The sequence below is a fragment of the Staurois parvus genome, unplaced genomic scaffold (genome assembly GCF_062004578.1).
Source record: "Staurois parvus isolate SC_StPar_1 unplaced genomic scaffold, SC_StPar_1.0 ptg000582l, whole genome shotgun sequence".
Lineage (NCBI taxonomy): Eukaryota > Metazoa > Chordata > Amphibia > Anura > Ranidae > Staurois > Staurois parvus.
Window position 1 is genome coordinate 19,485 of NW_028318378.1, and position 21,468 is coordinate 40,952.

A 21,468-nucleotide genomic window follows, 5' to 3' on the forward strand; every position below is an offset into this window, starting at 1 on the left:
TATCCCCCCTTAAGTATTATACATGGAGACCATATCCCCCCTTAAGTATTTTACATGGAGATCATATCTTCCCTTATGTATTATTCATAGAGATCATATCCCCTCCCTTATGTATTATACATGGAGATCATATCCCCCCCCTTATGTATTATACATGGAGATCATATCCCCCTTATGTATTATACATGGAGTTCATATCCCCCCTTATGTATTATACATGGAGCTCATATCCCCCCTTATGTATTCTAGATGGAGATCATATCCCCCCACCCTCTTATGTATTATACATGGAGATCATATCCCCCCCCCTTATGTATTATACATGGAGATCATATCCCCCTTATGTATTATACATGGAGATCATATCCCCCCCTTATGTATTATACATGGAGATCATATCCCCCCTTATGTATTATACATGGAGATCATATCCCCCTTATGTATTATACATGGAGAACATATCCCCCTTTTGTATTATACATGGAGATCATATCCCCCCTTATGTGTTATACATGGAGATCATATCCCCCCTTATGTATTATACATGGAGATCATATCCCCCCTTATGTATTATACATGGAGATCATATCCCCCTTATGTATTATACATGGAGGTCATATCCCCCCTTATGTATTATACATGGAGATCATATCCCCCCTTATGTATTATACATGGAGATCATATCCCCCCTTATGTATTATACATGGAGATCATATCCCCCCTTATGTATTATACATGGAGATCATATCCCTCTTATGTATTATACATGGAGATCATATCCTCCCCTTATGTATTATACATGGAGATCATATCCCCCCTTATGTATTATACATGGTGATCATATCCTCCCCTTATGTATTATACATGGAGATCATATCCCCCTTGTGTATTATACATGGAGATCATATCCCCCTTATGTATTATACATGGAGATCATATCCCCCCCTTATGTATTATACATGGAGATCATATCCCTCCCTTATGTATTATACATGGAGATCATATACCCCCTTATGTATTATACATGGAGATCATATCCCCCCCTTATGTATTATACATGGAGATCATATCCCCCCCCCTTATGTATTATACATGGAGATCATATCCCCCCTTATGTATTATACATGGAGATCATATCCCCCCCTTATGTATTATACATGGAGATCATATCCCCCCTTATGTATTATACATGGAGATCATATCCCCCTTATGTATTATACATGGAGATCATATCCCCCTTATGTATTATACATGGAGATCATATCCCCCTTATGTATTATACATGGAGATCATATCCCCCCTTATGTATTATACATGGAGATCATATCCCCCCTTATGTATTATACATGGAGATCATATCCCCCCCTTATGTATTATACATGGATATCACATCCCCCTTATGTATTATACATGGAGATCATATCCCCCCCCTTATGTATTATAAATGGAGATCATATCCCCCTTATGTATTATACATGGAGATCATATCCCCCTTATGTATTATACATGGAGATCATATCCCCCCTTATGTATTATACATGGAGATCATATCCCCCCTTATGTATTATACATGGAGATCATATCCCCCCCTTATATATTATACATGGAGATCATACCCCCCCTTATGTATTATACATGGATATCATATCCCCCTTATGTATTATACATGGTGATCATATCCCCCTTATGTATTATACATGGTGATCATATCCCCCCTTATGTATTATACATGGATATCATATCCCCCCTTATGTATTATACATGGAGATCATATCCCCCTTATGTATTATACATGGAGATCATATCCCCCCCCCCCCTTATGTATTATAAATGGAGATCATATCCCCCCTTATGTATTATGCGTGGTGATCATATCCCCCCTTATGTATTATACATGGAGACCATATCCCCCCTTAAGTATTATACATGGAGACCATATCCCCCCTTAAGTATTTTACATGGAGATCATATCTTCCCTTATGTATTATTCATAGAGATCATATCCCCCCCCTTATGTATTATACATGGAGATCATATCCCCCCCCTTATGTATTATACATGGAGATCATATCCCCCTTATGTATTATACATGGAGTTCATATCCCCCCTTATGTATTATACATGGAGCTCATATCCCCCCTTATGTATTCTAGATGGAGATCATATCCCCCCACCCTCTTATGTATTATACATGGAGATCATATCCCCCCCCCCTTATGTATTATACATGGAGATCATATCCCCCTTATGTATTATACATGGAGATCATATCCCCCCCTTATGTATTATACATGGAGATCATATCCCCCCTTATGTATTATACATGGAGATCATATCCCCCTTATGTATTATACATGGAGAACATATCCCCCTTTTGTATTATACATGGAGATCATATCCCCCCTTATGTGTTATACATGGAGATCATATCCCCCCTTATGTATTATACATGGAGATCATATCCCCCCTTATGTATTATACATGGAGATCATATCCCCCTTATGTATTATACATGGAGGTCATATCCCCCCTTATGTATTATACATGGAGATCATATCCCCCCTTATGTATTATACATGGAGATCATATCCCCCCTTATGTATTATACATGGAGATCATATCCCCCCTTATGTATTATACATGGAGATCATATCCCTCTTATGTATTATACATGGAGATCATATCCTCCCCTTATGTATTATACATGGAGATCATATCCCCCCTTATGTATTATACATGGTGATCATATCCTCCCCTTATGTATTATACATGGAGATCATATCCCCCTTGTGTATTATACATGGAGATCATATCCCCCTTATGTATTATACATGGAGATCATATCCCCCCCTTATGTATTATACATGGAGATCATATCCCTCCCTTATGTATTATACATGGAGATCATATACCCCCTTATGTATTATACATGGAGATCATATCCCCCCCTTATGTATTATACATGGAGATCATATCCCCCCCCCTTATGTATTATACATGGAGATCATATCCCCCCTTATGTATTATACATGGAGATCATATCCCCCCCTTATGTATTATACATGGAGATCATATCCCCCCTTATGTATTATACATGGAGATCATATCCCCCTTATGTATTATACATGGAGATCATATCCCCCTTATGTATTATACATGGAGATCATATCCCCCTTATGTATTATACATGGAGATCATATCCCCCCTTATGTATTATACATGGAGATCATATCCCCCCTTATGTATTATACATGGAGATCATATCCCCCCCTTATGTATTATACATGGATATCACATCCCCCTTATGTATTATACATGGAGATCATATCCCCCCCCTTATGTATTATAAATGGAGATCATATCCCCCTTATGTATTATACATGGAGATCATATCCCCCTTATGTATTATACATGGAGATCATATCCCCCCTTATGTATTATACATGGAGATCATATCCCCCCTTATGTATTATACATGGAGATCATATCCCCCCCTTATATATTATACATGGAGATCATACCCCCCCTTATGTATTATACATGGATATCATATCCCCCTTATGTATTATACATGGTGATCATATCCCCCTTATGTATTATACATGGTGATCATATCCCCCCTTATGTATTATACATGGATATCATATCCCCCCTTATGTATTATACATGGAGATCATATCCCCCTTATGTATTATACATGGAGATCATATCCCCCCCCCCCCTTATGTATTATAAATGGAGATCATATCCCCCTTATGTATTATACATGGAGATCATATCCCCCCTTATGTATTATACATGGAGATCATATCCCCCCCTTATGTATTATACATGGAGATCATATCCCCCCTTATGTATTATACATGGAGATCATATCCCCCCTTATGTATTATACATGGAGATCATATCCCCCCTTATGTATTATACATGGAGATCATATCCCCCTTATGTATTATACATGGAGATCATATCCCCCTTATGTATTATACATGGAGATCATATCCCCCCCCCCTTATGTATTATAAATGGAGATCATATCCCCCTTATGTATTATACATGGAGATCATATCCCCCCCTTATGTATTATACATGGAGATCATATCACCCCTTATGTATTATACATGGAGATCATATCTCCCTTATGTATTATACATGGAGATCATATCCCCCCTTATGTGTTATACATGGAGATCATATCCCCCTTATGTATTATACATGGAGATCATATCCCCCCCTTATGTATTATACATGGAGATCATATCCCCCTTATGTATTATACATGGAGATCATATCCCCCCTTATGTATTATACATGGAGATCATATCCCCTCTTATGTATTATACATGGAGATCATATCCCCCTTATGCATTCTACATGGAGATCATATCCCCCCTTATGTATTATACATGGAGATCATATCCCCCCTTATGTATTATACATGGAGATCATATCCCCCCTTATGTATTATACATGGAGATCATATCCCCCCTTATGTATTATACATGGAGATCATATCCCCCCTTATGTATTATACATGGAGATCATATCCCCCCCTTATGTATTATACATGGAGATCATACCCCCCCTTATGTATTATACATGGATATCATATCCCCCTTATGTATTATACATGGAGATCATATCCCCCCTTATGTATTATACATGGAGATCATATCCCCCCTTATGTATTATACATGGAGATCATATCCCCCCTTATGTATTATACATGGAGATCATATCCCCCCTTATGTATTATACATGGAGATCATATCCCCCCCCTTATGTATTATACATGGTGATCATATCCCCCCTTATGTATTATACATGGAGATCATATCCCCCTTATGTATTATACATGGTGATCATATCCCCCCCTTATGTATTATACATGGAGATCATATCCCCCCTTATGTATTACACATGGAGATCATATCCCCCTTATGTATTATACATGGAGATCATATCCCCCCTTATGTATTATACATGGATATCATATCCCCCCTTATGTATTATACATGGAGATCATATCCCCCTTATGTATTATACATGGAGATCATATCCCCCCCCCTTATGTATTATAAATGGAGATTATATCCCCCTTATGTATTATACATGGAGATCATATCCCCCCCTTATGTATTATACATGGAGATCATATCCCCCTTATGTATTATACATGGAGATCATATCCCCCCTTATGTATTATACATGGAGATCATATCCCCCCTTATGTATTATACATGGAGATCATATCCCCCTTATGTATTATACATGGAGATCATATCCCCCCTTATGTATTATACATGGTGATCATATCCCCCCCTTATGTATTATACATGGAGATCATATCCCCCCTTATGTATTATACATGGAGATCATATCCCCCCCTTATGTATTATACATGGAGATCATATCCCCCCCTTATGTATTATACATGGAGATCATATCCCCCCTTAATCTCCTCTTCTCAGTAGAGAATACATTCAGTTCCTCTAATCTCTCCTCATAGATGATCTCCTCCATGCCTCGTATCAGTTTGGTTGCCTTTCTTTGTACTTTCTCCAATTCCCCAATGTTCTTTGACCCCCCCAGATCCTTCTCCGCCATTGACCCCCAAATCCTTTTCCACCATTGACTCCCCCCCGATCCTTCTCCATTGACCCCCCCCAGATCCTTCTCCACCATTGACCCCCCGCAGATCCTTCTCCACCATTGTCCCCCCCAGTTGTACCCCCCTAGTATGTATGATGCATTTTCTTAGCCCCCCCCAAGTGCAGAACCTTACATTTATCACCATTAGCCCTCATTGGCCCCATAGTCCCCCAATTACACAGAGCATTGAGGTCGGCTTGTAAGTTGGAGACATCCTGTAAGGACGTTATTCCCCGGCACAGCTTGGTGTCATCTGCAAAGACTGGAATGGGATTTATAATCTCACACCCCATATTGTTTATATATATATTAATAAGTAAGGGCCCCAACACTGAACCCTGGGGTACCCCACTAATAACACTGAACCCTGGGGTACACCACTAATAACACTGAACCCTGGGGTACCCCACTAATAACACTGAACCCTGGGGTACCCCACTAATAACACTGAACTTTGGGGTACCCCACTAATAACACTGAGCCTTGGGGTACCCCACTAATAACACTGAACCCTGGGTTACCCCACTAATAACACTGAACCCTGGGGTACACCACTAATAACACTGAACCTTGGGGTACCCCACTAATAACAATGAACTTTGGGGTCCCCCACTAATGACACTGAACCTTGGGGTACCCCACTAATAACACTGAACCTTGGGGTATCCCACTAATAACACTGAACCTTGGGGTCCCCCTCCACTAATAACACTGAACCTTGGGGTACCCCACTAATAACAATGAACTTTGGGGTCCCCCACTAATGAAACTGAACCTTGGGGTACCTCACTAATAACACTGAACTTTGGGGTATCCCACTAATAACAATGAACTTTGGGGTACCCCACTAATGACACTGAACCTTGGGGTACCCCACTAATAACACTGAACCTTGGGGTACCCCACTAATAACACTGAACCTTGGGGTACCCCACTAATAACACTGAACCTTGGGGTATCCCACTAATAACACTGAACCTTGGGGTCCCCTCCACTAATAACACTGAACCTTGGGGTCCCCTCCACTAATAACACTGAACCTTGGGGTACACCACTGACACCCCCAGACCATTCAGAGAATGAATAATTAACCACTACTCTCTGAATACCATCTTTTAGCCAGTTTTCAATCCATTTACATTCAGATTTCTCTGTCCAAGTATATCACGTCCACCGCCACCCCTCTGTCCAAGGATTTTCTCACCTCCAATCTAACCTGTTTCATGATGGTTTAATCCCAGCTCACCTCTACATGTTGTCTACAGTAAACATTTAAGCTTCCACTGATTACAGAATACTAATACTGAGAGTCCTGACCCCTGCACTATACAGTGGGGATCGAACGTTTGGGCACCCCAGCTAAAAATTTGTATTAATGTGCATAAAGAAGCCAAGGAAAGATGGAAAAATCTCCAAAAGGCATCAAATTACAGATTATACATTCTTATAATATGCCAACAAAAGTTAGATTTTATTTCCATCATTTACACTTTCAAAATAACAGAAAACAAAAAAAATGGCGTCTGCAAAAGTTTGGGCACCCTGCAGAGTTAATATCTTGTACTGCCCCCTTTGGCAAGTATCACAGCTTGTAAACGCTTTTTGTAGCCAGCCAAGAGTCTTTCAATTCTTGTTTGAGGTATCTTTGCCCATTCTTCCTTACAAAAGTCTTTTAGTTCTTTGAGATTTCTGGGCTGTCTGTCACGCACGGCTCTTTTAAGGTCTATCCATAGATTTTCAATGATGTTGAGGTCAGGAGATTGTGAAGGCCATGGCAAAACCTTCAGTTTACGCCTCTTGATGTAATCCCCCGGGATTTCCAGGTGTGTTTAGGATCATTATCCATTTGTAGAAGCCATCCTCTCTTTAACTTCAGCTTTTTCACAGATGGCATCAAGTTACCATCCAAAATTTGCTGAAATTTTATTGAATCCATTTTTCCTTCTACTCGTGAGATGTTCCCTGTGCCACTGGCTGCAACACAACCCCAAAGCATGATTGATCCAACCCCATGCTTAACAGTTGGACAGAGGTTCTTTTCATTAAATTCTGTGCCCCTTCTTCTCCAAACGTACCTTTGCTCATTCCGGCCAAAAAGTTCAATTTTAACCTCATCGGTCCACAGAACTTGTTTCCAAAATGCATCAGGCTTGTCTATATGTTCATTTGCAAAGTTCAAACAATGATTTTTGTGGTGAGGACGTAGAAGAGGTTTTCTTCTGATGACTCTTCCATGAAGACCATATTTGTACAAGTATCTCTTTATAGTGGAATAGTGACCACAACTCCAGTGTCTGCCAGATCTTTCTGGAGGGATCGTGCAGTCAAACGTGGGTTTTGAATTGTTTTTCTCACAATCCTGCGAGCTGTTCTGTCTGATATTTTTCTTGGTCTTCCAGATCTTGCTTTAACTTCCACTGTTCCTGATGACTGCCATTTCTTAATTACATTCCGAACAGAGGATATTGACATCTGAAAACGCTTTGCTATCTTCTTATAACCTTCTCCAGCTTTGTGAGCGTCAACTATTTTCAGTTTCAGTTTTCTAGACAACTGCTTAGAAGAACCCATGGTGCTGATTGTTGGGGCAAGGTCAGATGAGTCGGGGCATTTAAAACCTTTGAGATTGACATCACCTGGTCTTCCCAGACGATGATTGAGAACAATCCATGACACTGGCAGGTCTCAGCTTGGCAGAGGGGGCAGTGCATGCTATAAATTCTGCAGGGGGCCCAAACTTTTGCAGACGCCATTTTTTTGTTTTCTGTTATTTTGAAAGTGTAAATGATGGAAATAAAATCTAACTTTTGTTGACATATTATAAGAATGTCTAATCTGTAATTTGATGCCTTTTGGAGATTTTTCCATCTTTCCTTGGCTTCTTTATGCACATTAATACAAATTTTTAGCTGGGGTGCCCAAACTTTTGATCCCCACTGTATACTCTATGTTGTAAATTACATACTCCTGACCCCTGCACTATATACTCTATGTTGTACATTACATACTCCTGACCCCTGCACTATATACTCTATGTTGTAAATTACATACTCCTGACCCCTGCACTATATACTCTGTGTTGTACATTACATCCTCCTGACCCTGCACTATATACTCTATGTTGTACATTACATACTCCTGACCCCTGCACTATGTACTCTATGTTGTACATTACATACTCCTGACCCCTGCACCAGATACTCTATGTTGTACATTACATACTCCTGACCTCTGCACTATATACTCCATGTTGTACATTACATACGCCTGACCCCTGCACTATATACTCTATGTTGTACATTACAAAAGCCTGACCCGTGCACTATATACTCAATGTTGTACATTACATACTCCTGACCCCTGCACTATATACTCCATGTTGTACATTACATACTCCTGACCCCTGCACTATATACTCTATGTTGTACATTACATCCTCCTGACCCCTGCACTATATCCTCTATGTTGTACATTACATACTCCTGACCCCTGCACTATATACTCTGTGTTGTACATTACATACTTCTGACCCCTGCACTATATACTCTATGTTGTACATTACATACTTCTGACCCCTGCACTATATACTTTATGTTGTACATTACATACTCCTGACCCCTGCACTATATACTCTATGTTGTACATTACATCCTCCTGACCCCTGCACTATATACTCTGTTGTACATTACATACTCCTGACCCCTGCACTATATACTCTATGTTGTACATTACATACTCCTGACCCCTGCACTATATACTCTCTGTTGTACCTGCCATAGTCCTGACTTCTGCTCTCCCCCCTCCCCCCACTGCTATATATACACATAATATGGATTCTCTTTTGTTCCCCCCATTTCCTCCCAGCTGGACATTTTATATCGGATGATGTGATTGGAGCACAGACTTTTACATGGTGATAATAATGTGATAACATCCTCCAACTTTGGACCCTTAAACGGAAAGTGATAATGAGGGAGGAGTCAATACCCCAATGATGGTGGTCTTCAGGATCAGTCCAGTCTTCACCTTAGTTGTTCTCCCCCCATCCTCACTCTCTGACCTCTGGTGGGGCTCAGCCCCGCTGTTCTTCATCACTAAATCATGGACTAAATAAGGAAGTGCAGTACTTCTTGTGTTGGGAAGATGGCGATGAGTGATAGAGCTGCCTGATGTGGGCGGAGTCCTGGTTTGGGGGAACCAATCAGCTCCTGTCTAGTAATCCTCTTTGTCTTTGTATTTTAGTCCATGGCCGGGAGATGAGGAAAACCTCCGAGGATTGTCTCACTTTGTCTCCAGACTGGAAAGTAGAAGATGAGGACATCACACAGTATAGTCCAGGAGAAAACCCGGCTCCCTCCAATGTCCATCCGGCACCACCCAGTGTAGATGGACCATCGGATTCCTCGTATCCTGAGGAACCTCAGACTGTACGGGACCATGCCGGCCTTCCAACAGGGAAGATCTTCTCCTGTTCTGAGTGCGGGAAAGGTTTCCATTATTTATCCCTTCTTAATAGGCATAAAAGATCTCACACGGGGGAGAAGCCGTATTCCTGTCCTGAGTGCGGGAAATGTTTTTCACAGAAATCCAGTCTTTCCACACATCAGAGATCTCACACGGGGGAGAATCCGTATTCCTGTCCTGAGTGCGGGAAATGTTTTTCACAGAAGTCCCATCTTTACAAACATCAGAGATCTCACATGGGCGAGAAGCCGTATTCCTGTACTAAGTGTGGGAAATGTTTTTCAGTGAAGTCCAGTCTTTTCACACATCAAAGATCTCACACAGGGAAGAAGCCGTATTCCTGTCTTGAGTGTGGGAAATGTTTTTCAGATAAGTATCATCTTTCCAGACATCAGAGATCTCACACAGGGGAGAAGCTGTATTCCTGTCCTGAGTGCAGGAAATGTTTTTCAGATAAGTATCATCTTTCCAGACATCAGAGATCTCACACAGGGGAGATTCCATATCCCTGTCCTGAGTGCGGGAAATGTTTTACACAGAAGTCACATCTTTACATACATCAGAGATCTCACACAGGGGAGAAGCCATATTCCTGTCCTGAGTGTGGGAAATGTTTTTCAGTCAAGTCCAGTCTTCACACACATCAGAGATCTCACACAGGGGAGAAGCCGTATTCCTGTCTTGAGTGTGGGAAATGTTTTTCAGGCAAGTCCCATCTTCACACACATCAGAGATCTCACACAGGGGAGAAGCCTTATTCCTGTCTAGAGTGTGGGAAATGTTTTTCAGGCAAGTCCCATCTTCACACACATCAGAGATCTCACACAAGGGAAAAGCCGTATTCCTGTCCTGAGTGTGGGAAATGTTTTTCAGACAAGTCCAGTCTTCACACACATCTGAGATCTCACACAGGGGAGAAGCCTTATTCCTGTCCAGAGTGTGGGAAATGTTTTTCAGGCAAGTCCCATCTTCACATACATCAGAGATCTCACACAGGGGAGAAGCCTTATTCCTGTCTAGAGTGTGGGAAATGTTTTTCAGTCAAGTCCAGTCTTCACATACATCAGAGATCTCACACAGGGGAGAAGCCTTATTCCTGTCCTGAGTGTGGGAAATGTTTTTCAGTGAAGTCCAGTCTTCACATACATCAGAGATCTCACACAGGGGAGAAGCCTTATTCCTGCCTAGATTGTGGGAAATGTTTTTCAGACAAGGTCAGTCTTCACACACATCAGAGATCTCACACAGGGGAGAAGCCGTATTCCTGTCCTGAGTGCGGGAAATGTTTTTTAACAAAATCCAATTTTTCCAAACATCAGAGATCTCACACAGGGGAGAAGCCGTATTCCTGTCCTGAGTGCGGGAAATGTTTTTCCTTCAAGTACAGTCTTCACACGCATCAGAGATCTCACACAGGGGAGAAGCCGTATTCATGTCCTCAGTGCGGGAAATGTTTTTCAGTCAAGTACAGTCTTCACACACATCAGAAATCTCACACAGGAGAGAAGCCTTATTCCTGTTCTGAGTGCGGGAAATGTTTTTCACAGAAGTTTCTTCTTTGCAATCATCAGAAATCTCACACAGGGGAGATTATGTATTCTTGTCCTGAGTGCGGGAAATGTTTTTCACAGAAGTACAATTTTTCCAGACATCAAAGATCTCACACGGGGGAGAAGCCATATTCCTGTCCTGAGTGTGGGAAATGTTTTTCAGCTAAGACCAGTCTTTCCATTCATCAGAGATCTCACACGGAGGAGAAGCCACTTTCCTGTCCTGACTGTGGGAAATGTTTTTCACTGAAGTCCAGTCTTTCCAACCATCAGAGATCTCACATGGGGAAGAAGTCTCGCACAGGGTAGATGATGTATTCTTGTCCTGAGTGCGGGAAAAGTTTTTCATGGAAGTTCAATCTTTACACACATCAGAAATGTCACACACTCAGAGATCTCACACAGAAATTCCTATTCTGAGTGCGGAAAATGTTTTTCAGTGAAGTCTAGCCTTCACACACATCAGAGATCTCACACAGGGGAGAAGCTGTATTCCTGTCCTAAGTGCGGAAAATGTTTTTCATGGAAGTCGCATCTTCACACACATCAGAGATCTCACACAGGGGAAAAGCCATATTTCTGTCTGGAGTGCAGGAAATGTTTTTCACAGAATTCCCACCTTTATAGACATTAAAGATCTCACACGGGGGAGAAGCTGTATTCCTGTCCTAAGTGCGGGAAATGTTTTTCATGGAAGTCGCATCTTTCCAAACATCAGAGATCTCACACGGGGAAGCAGCCACTTTCCTGTCCTGAGTGAGGGAAATGTTCCTCACTGAAGTCCTGTCTTCCTGTACATCAGGGGTCCCACACAAACCTGGAGGTGTATTAGTGCCTTGAGTGCGGGAAATGTCTTCTAGATGAATGTTGCTGGACATCCCAGCTCTCATGTGGGGAAGAAGCACACCCTGATACACACCTCAGATATACTCCATGGCTGATCTTCATCATGGAAGGAACAGTTGATAAGGAGATGAGAGGCCCCCAAAGACATGGATGAAGTGCAGTAAATGTCGGGGTGCAGAGTGGTCAGTAGATCCTGGAAATGAAGGACACAACTTCAGCCCTTCTTGGGTGTCGGAGTTGCGTTTCCTGATAATGATATAGCGGGTTACAGAGCTAGAAGCCGGGAGAGCCCAGATCTCGTTATCGGGGAACTTTACACAGACAACAAGAACTTCTGAAGTTGATGTCCTTCATTTCAAGGCTCTACAGAACAGTGGTGACCCCGAAGCGTCTCTCTTACTTCAGTCCATCCTTCTCCCATCCCCCAACAGGAGGGAAGGAGAACTCTGCCCCAAACTAGGGGGGAACTTTCCTCATTATTTCCCTTGGCTTCTGTGTGGGTTTGGGTGGTTGGAGGAGTGCGGCACGAGAGGGAACACAGCTTGTTCTATGTCTACATATGGGGTCTGGGTAGAGGGGATCCACCGGAAAATATTTCTACTCTTTGATTTTGTGCAAATCGTTTCTGTTTTCACTTTGAAGGGCGATATTATGTGTGGTTTGTAAAAGGGATTGGCCCAATAGATACCGCCCCACTTAGAGAATAGATGAAGTAATATGACCAGCATTCATTCAGCCATGTCAGCCAGTCATCTATAGATATGAGAATCATGAGAAGATCCCTAGATGGATCCATAGACATGGAGGAGGGTGTGCAGCTTTGTAGAGTTGTCATTCCTACTATAGTCCATGATGTGGGACTTCTCTTGTCCTCATTACATTGGAGGAGAGAAACTCTTCCATTGTGACATTTATTCCCGAGCTCTCCCAGAATCCCTCAGCTTGGAATAATGGTCCCTGTGTCTGCAGAAACGTAGAGAATACTTCCATATACCGCGTCTCTTCATCTTGTTCATCCTTCTCGTTGGCAGAACAATGACATCTCAGCTAGACTAGAGGATGTGGGGACCACCACGGGATTATTTGGTGTTTGTAATTACCTCCCCCCTTGTTCCTGCACTGAGGGGTCCCGGCTTCCATTCCTTCTCTATACACAGAACTAAATACTTCAGTTGGGGAGAAGTTTGTCCCTTGTGGGACTTGAGACCTGAAAATGACCCTTGTCTATTATTTGGTATAATAACTCCCATGGTTCAACCCGGGGAAACGATGAAAATATGATCTTCCTCATAGAAATTCTAACAAAAGGCAACATTTTCCATTTTAGGTCAAATATCATTTTAAATTGTTCCCCATATATACAGAAGGAATGTACATGCTTTGTCACTGAGCGCACTGCTAGACAAATGTTTTATCAATAGACCCCTAAATGTCAGGAGATATATTGTATTATATTATATCATATTGTATCATATTGTATTGTATTGTATTATATTATAAAGACGGGAAGTATGGAGCAGATAACTGAACAGACCTCCCAGCAATGTCATTACCAGGCTGCAGCTAGGGGGAGCTCTAATGTTTAGAGTCGACCACAGGAGAGTGATTCCTTCTAGCTCATATACAGTTGTGACCAAAATTATTCAACCCCCAATGCTGTAAAGGGGTTTAGGGACTATAGTGTACATTTGGAATTGTATTCAGAATCAAATCCTACAAGGACGTTGTAACTACCCAAATGCAACTAAAATGACATCAATTGTTTATGTAATACAGTAGTAAATGGTTCTTATGTGGTTTCTTCATTGCCACAATTATTCAACCCCTTAAAGACTACCACTCTGAAGAACAGAGGTTCATACAGGTGCTTTCCATCAGGTATTGAAAACACCTGTGGATGTCACCGAGCAGCAATCAAGCATAATAAGCACCAATTAGGCAGCTTTAAAATGACTGTGATACTCAGCTCCTTCTAGACATTTACTGGTGTGGTTACAAACATGGTGAAGGCAAGAGAATGGTCCAGGAAGACAAGAGAAGAGGTGATTTCTCTTCACAGGAAGGGCAATGGCTATAAGAAGATTGCAAAGATGTTAAACATACCAAGAGACACCTTAGGAAGCATCATTCGCAAATTCAAGGCAAAGGGCACTGTTGAAACGCTACCTGGTCGTGGCAGAAAGAAGATGCTGACTTCGACTGCTGTGCGCTACCTGAAGCGTAGAGTGGAGAGAAGTCCCCGTGTGACTGCTGAGGAACTGAGAAAAGATTTGTCAGATGTGGGTACAGAAGTTTCAGCCCAGACAATAAGACGCACACTGCGTAATGAAGGCCTCCGTGCCAGAACTCCCAGGCGTACCCCCTTGCTGTCTCCAAAGAATAAGAAGAGTATGCCAAAAGCCATGTGGACAAACCACAAAAGTTGTGGGATAGTGTTCTGTGGACTGATGAAACAAAATTAGAACTGTTTGGGCCCATGGATCAACGCTATGTTTGGAGGAGGAAGAACAAGGCCTTTGATGAAAAGAACACCTTGCCTACTGTGAAGCATGGTGGAGGGTCAATCATGCTTTGGGGCTGTTTTGCTTCTGCAGGTACAGGGAAGCTTCAGCGTGTGCAAGGTACCATGAATTCTCTTCAGTACCAGGAGATATTGGATGGAAACGTGATGCAGTCCGTCACACACCTGAGGCTTGGGAGACGTTGGACCTTTCAACAGGACAATGATCCCAAGCATACCTCCAAGTCCACTAGAGCATGGTTGCAGAGGAAAGGCTGGAACATTTTGGAGTGGCCATCGCAGTCACCAGACTTAAATCCGATTGAGAACCTCTGGTGGGACTTAAAGAAAGCAGTTGCAGTGCGCAAGCCTAAGAATGTGACTGAACTGGAGGCCTTTGCCCATGAAGAATGGGCGAAGATACCCGTAGATCGCTGCAAGACACTTGTGTCAAGCTATGCTTCACGTTTAAAAGCTGTTATAACTGTAAAAGGATGCTGTACTAAGTACTAAGATTGAATGTCACTTGGGGGTTGAATAAAACTGATAATGCTGTGAGCACAGAAAAGACATTTGTGGTTATTTCATTATAACTGTTATGTTATATTTGTCTGACCTACAAGTGCCTCTTTAATGTAAATGTAAGCAAGATGACTGAATGATCAAAAGCAATGTCAAACTGGCCAAAACACTCAATTTCAGTGGGGGTTGAATAATTTTGGTCACAACTGTAGACATACAACAATTATAGTGAAGTGAGACTTTTGAGACACAACATTATACATTGTAGCGCCCTCCTACTTCAGCCAGGGGGAGCTACACCCTAATGGTGTGATAGCCAGAGGGGTCAGATTGTGGTCAGGGCTGAGAGACTCTGCAGGCAGCCCCTCTGGAATATCCCCGTTTTGAACCTTTTAGAAGAGGGCCTTGGAGGAAGTGGGTGGATCTGAGGAGCCAGCCAGGCTGCACTCTTCAGGGATTTCAGCCAATCCCCAACAGAAGGCTTGACAAGCGGCTGGGAGTCCCTTAATAGTGTAAGAGCCTGCTGAGTAGTAGGAGTGGGGAGTGGAGTGTGAGCAGTCAGGTGGAAGATGTGAGGCTGGAGGAAGGAGGCCTAGTGGGATGGGGCCTGCCTGCAAGCATAGAGTTGGAAAGGTTGGAACCCACTGCACCACACCACAGAGACCCAAACTACACCACAGAAACCTGCACCGCACCATAGAAACCCACACTACACCACAGAAACCTGCACCGCACCATAGAAACCCACACTACACCACAGAAACCTGCACCGCACCATAGAAACCCACACTACACCACAGAGACCCGCACCACAGGAACTCGCACTACACCACAGAAACCCAAACTACACCACAGAGACCCACACCACAGAAACCCGCACTACACCACAGGAACCCGCACTACACCACAGAAACCCACACTACACCACAGAGACCTGCACCACACCACAGAGACCTGCACCGCACCACAGGGATCCGCACCGCACCACAGAGACCCGCACCACAGAGACCCGCACCGCACCACAGGAACCCGCACTACACCACAGAAACCCACACTACATCACAGAGACCTGCACCACACAATAGAGACCCGCACCACACCACAAAAACCCATACTACACCACAGAGACCCGCACCACAGAGACCCGCACCGCACCACAGAAACCCGCACCGCACCACAGGAACCCGCACTACACCACAGAAACCCACACTACATCACAGAGACCTGCACCACACAATAGAGACCCGCACCACACCACAAAAACCCATACTACACTACAGAGACCCGCACCGCACCACAGAGACCCGCACCACAGAGACCCGCACCGCACCACAGAAACCCGCACCACAGAGACCCGCACTGCACCACAGAGACCCGCACCACAGAGACCCGCACCACACCACAGAGACCCACACCACAGAGACCAGCACCACACCACAGAAACCCGCACCACACCACAGAGACCAGCACCACACCACAGAGACCAGCACCACACCACAGAGACCTACACTACACCACAGAGACCTGCACCACACCACAAAAACCCACACATCAGAAACCTGCACCACGCTCCTACAAACACAGTCCCACACATGTGATAGCTATTCTCACAAAGGGGGCCCCACAATTCACTCCATGTCCACAGATACTCATACTGGCTCCGATTAACCCTTTCACTGCCAGGGCCATTTTTGCACAAATGGGAAAATGCAGATCTGGGGCCTGAAGGTTAGCTAAACCCCTCCCCAAAAAATATATTTTCTAACGTGGTGATTGTTAAGGTGTTCCCCGTACACAGATTCCCCTTCATATCCGCCTTTATTTCCTCCTTTCCCCCATTTTCTATGTTGGGATCTTTTCTACAATACTTTGTTATAATAATGGAACACGTTGTGTATTGCATTGTACACCAATAATAATGACTCCGCCCCCACATTCCAGACAAGGGATCTTCCTGACCAATCAGATTTCTGCCTTTACTATTTCCTGATTATTTTTATAATCTTGTTGAAAGTGAAATTGTAATAAAAATGTATTGAACAAAAAAAAATCCTGCGTGTGTGTGCAATGATGACTACGTTGTGTATCCAGAAACGGCTGGTTGGTGACACTTCCATATACAGCCCAATGAAGTGACAAGGAAGCCCTAGAACCCTTTGGAGGAACCCTGGCTGAGAAAGGCTGGACTAGGCAGTCACATATCTCTGCCCCCCTTGCAGGGTTCCCAACCCTCCGTGACTTTTATTACTGACAAAACATGAAATAGAATAGAATGGATAGATAATGTGGACATTGTAGTCAATGGAAGGTGATGAAGGGACGGGCAGAATCAAGCTCCTTGATAGTAGAGGCAGACCCGATCAGTCCTCATGGGGTCACATACATGTATAATAGACCCTTGTGGTGTCATGGAGGACAATCCTCAGGTATCCTCATATGTAGATGATAGTCACTGAGATATCAGATAAAGCCACACGCTGCTATCTCACACTTGGCACAAAGACAGCCAGTAGATGGATGTAAAGAGATGACGGAACGGGGCACTTGTAGAGTCAAAGGAGGCAGCGGTCACCATTCACTTTCAGCACAGGAGAGTCCCTCAATCCTCAGTGAGGTCATATACATACATGGCAGACCCATATAGATCCTATAGGGGGTAATCCACGTAGTCATCCACGGATAATTGTGGTAATAGCAGTGTTGCCAGTATATGGATGGCGGGTTATAATGACAGGATAGATAGTGCAGTAGGCAGTGGGTGAGCAGAAATATGAGACTGATAGAGCCCTGTGTGCCAGCGATAGGAACAAGGACATCAGACAGGTGGAGCTCAGCCAAGCAATTTCCATGAATGGGGACTCCCGCAGTGTATTAGTGCCTTAGTCCAAAAAGCAGAGTCCGCTCACCCATCCAAGTGCCATTTACTAATGCATTGTCCTCCCGCTGCATAGTGGAAGTGTAGAGGCACGCCGTGTAATCATCTGTGGATGAGGAGGTCTGCAAAGAGGTCTAGTGTGTCCAGAGCGGTGTGGCCAGGTGGTGAGGCTGGGTGGAGATGCCTGGATGCCGTGGACGGGGGCGTCACAATGCTGTGACATCAACATGTTTCATCCACTGAGTCACGTGAGCTTCTTCAGCCCGCACCACAACGGACACACTAGACCTCTTTGCAGACCTAATTATCCACGGATGACTACACGGCATACCTCTACACTTCCACTATGCAGCGGGAAGACAATGTATTAGCAAACAGCACTTGGATAGAAAGCAGAAGGAGCCTAGAGAGGATGGGAAGCAGAAGGAGCCTAGAGAGGATGAGGAGGTGAAGAAGCCTAGAGAGGATGGGGAGGTGAAGAAGCCTAGAGAGGATGACGAGAAGAAGGAGCCTAGAGAGGGGAGGGAGCATAGAAAAGATGGGGAGGAGATGGAGCCTAGAGAGGGTGGGGAGGAGAAGGAGCATAGAAAGGATAGGAAGAAGGAGCCTGGAGAGGATAGAAAGGGGAAGGAGCCTAGACAGCATGGAGAGGGGAAGGAGCCTAGTGAGGATGGGGAGAAGAAAGAGCCTAGAGAAAATGGGGAGGGGAAGGAACCTAGCAAGGATGAGGAGTGGAAGGAGCCTAGAGAGGATGAGGAGGGTAAGGAGCCTAGAGAGGATGGGGAGGGGAAAAAGCCTAGAGAGGATAAGGAGAAGGAGCCTAGAGAGGGGAGGGAGTCTAGGAAGGATGGGGAGGGGATGGAGCCTAGAAAGGATGGGAAGGGGAAGGAGCCTAAAGAGGATGAGAAGGAGAAGGAGCATAGAGAGGAAGGGAAGGAGGAGATGGAAAGGGGAAGGAACCAAGAGAGGATGGAAAGGGGAAGGAGCCTAGACAGCATGGAGAGGGGAAGGAGCCTAGTGAGGATGAGGAGGAGAAGGAGCCTAGAAAAAATGGGGAGGGGAAGGAGCCTATCAAGGATGAGGAGTGGAAGGAGCCTAGAGAGGATGGGGAGAGAAAGATCCTAGAGAGGGTGGGGATGGGAAGGAGCATAGAGAGGATGGGGAGGAGAAGGGGCCTAGTAAAAATGGGGAGAGAAAGGAGCCTTAGATAAGATGGGGAGGGAAAGGAGCCTAGAGAGGATGGGGCGGGGCAGGAACCTAAGGAGAATGGGAGAGAAGGAGACTAGGGTGGATAGGGAAGGGAAAAAAGAGTATAGAGGAGAGGGAAGGAGCATAGAAAGGATGGGGAAGGGAAGGAGCCTAGAGAGGATGGGGAGGGGAAGGAGCCTAGAGAGGATGGGGAGGGGAAGGAGCCTAGAGAGGAGGGGAACCAAGAAACAATGGAGAGTGGAAGGAGGATAGAGAGGATGAAAAAGGGGAAGGAGCCTAGAGAGGATGGGGAGGGAAAGGAGCCTACAGAGGACAGGGAGGGGAAGGAGCCTACAGAGGACAGGGAGGGGAAGGAGCCTAGAGAGGATAGGGAGGTGAAGGAGCCTAGAGAGGGTTGGAAAGGGGAAAGAGCCTAGAGAGGATGAGGAGGGGAAGGAACCTTGTAAGGATGGGGAGGGGAAGGAGCCTAGAGAGGGTTGGAAAGGGGAAAGAGCCTAGAGAGGATGAGGAGGGGAAGGAACCTTGTAAGGATGGGGAGGGGAAGGAGCCTAGAGAGGATGAGGGGGGATGGAGCATGGATAAGATTGGGAGGGGATGGAGCCTAGAGAGGATGAGGAGGGGAAGGAACCTTGTAAGGATGGGGAGGGGAAGGAGCCTAGAGAGGATGAGGGGGGATGGAGCATGGATAAGATTGGGAGGGGATGGAGCCTAGAGAGGATGAGGAGGGGAAGGAACCTTGTAAGGATGGGGAGGGGAAGGAGCCTAGAGAGGATGAGGGGGGATGGAGCATGGATAAGATTGGGAGGGGATGGAGCCTAGAGAGGATGGGGGGCAGAAACCTAAAGAGAATATAAGAGAAGGAGACTAAGGTGGATAGGGAAGGAAAAAAGAGTATAGAGGATGGGGAAGGAGCATAGAAAGGATGGGGAGGGGAAGGAGCCTAGAGAGCAGAGGTGGCGAACAAGTTAGACACAAAGAGCCAAAATTTTAAACTGTGAAAGTCAGAGAGCCACACCACGCAGTGACCTGCCAAAACAGACAAACACTCACACAAAAACACATAATTAAAACCATATTATTCACCATAACACTTTCTTCCCCTTACAAAACAACAATGTGTTCATTTCAAGGTAAGTGTCCACCCTCAACACACACATCAAATGCAACTTAGCCAGAGTTAACACATCAACTACCCTGGAGGTTGCTGTGGCACCTGTCTCTCTCTCTCTCCCTTCTCTCTCTCACTCTAACACACAAGTATACAAAAAAAAATTCTGAACTAATCGACTGCAGACACAGTACAGGAGATGACCAGAGACTGCGGACAGCACAGGGATGACCAGAGACTGCAGACACAGTACAGGAGATGACCAGAGACTGCGGACAGCACAGGGATGACCAGAGACTGCAGACACAGTACAGGAGATGACCAGAGACTGCGGACAGCACAGGGATGACCAGAGACTGCGGACACAGTACAGGAGATGACCAGAGACTGCAGACACAGTACAGGAGATGACCAGAGACTGCGGACAGCACAGGGATGACCAGAGACTGCGGACAGTACAGGAGATGACCAGAGACTGCGGACAGCACAGGGATGACCAGAGACTGCGGACAGCACAGGGATGACCAGAGACTGCGGACACAGTACAGGGATGACCAGAGACTGCGGACAGCACAGGGATGACCAGAGACTGCGGACAGCACAGGGATGACCAGAGACTGCGGACAGTACAGGAGATGACCAGAGACTGCGGACAGCACAGGGGATGACCAGAGACTGCGGACAGCACAGGGATGACCAGAGACTGCAGACAGTACAGGAGATGACCAGAGACTGCGGACAG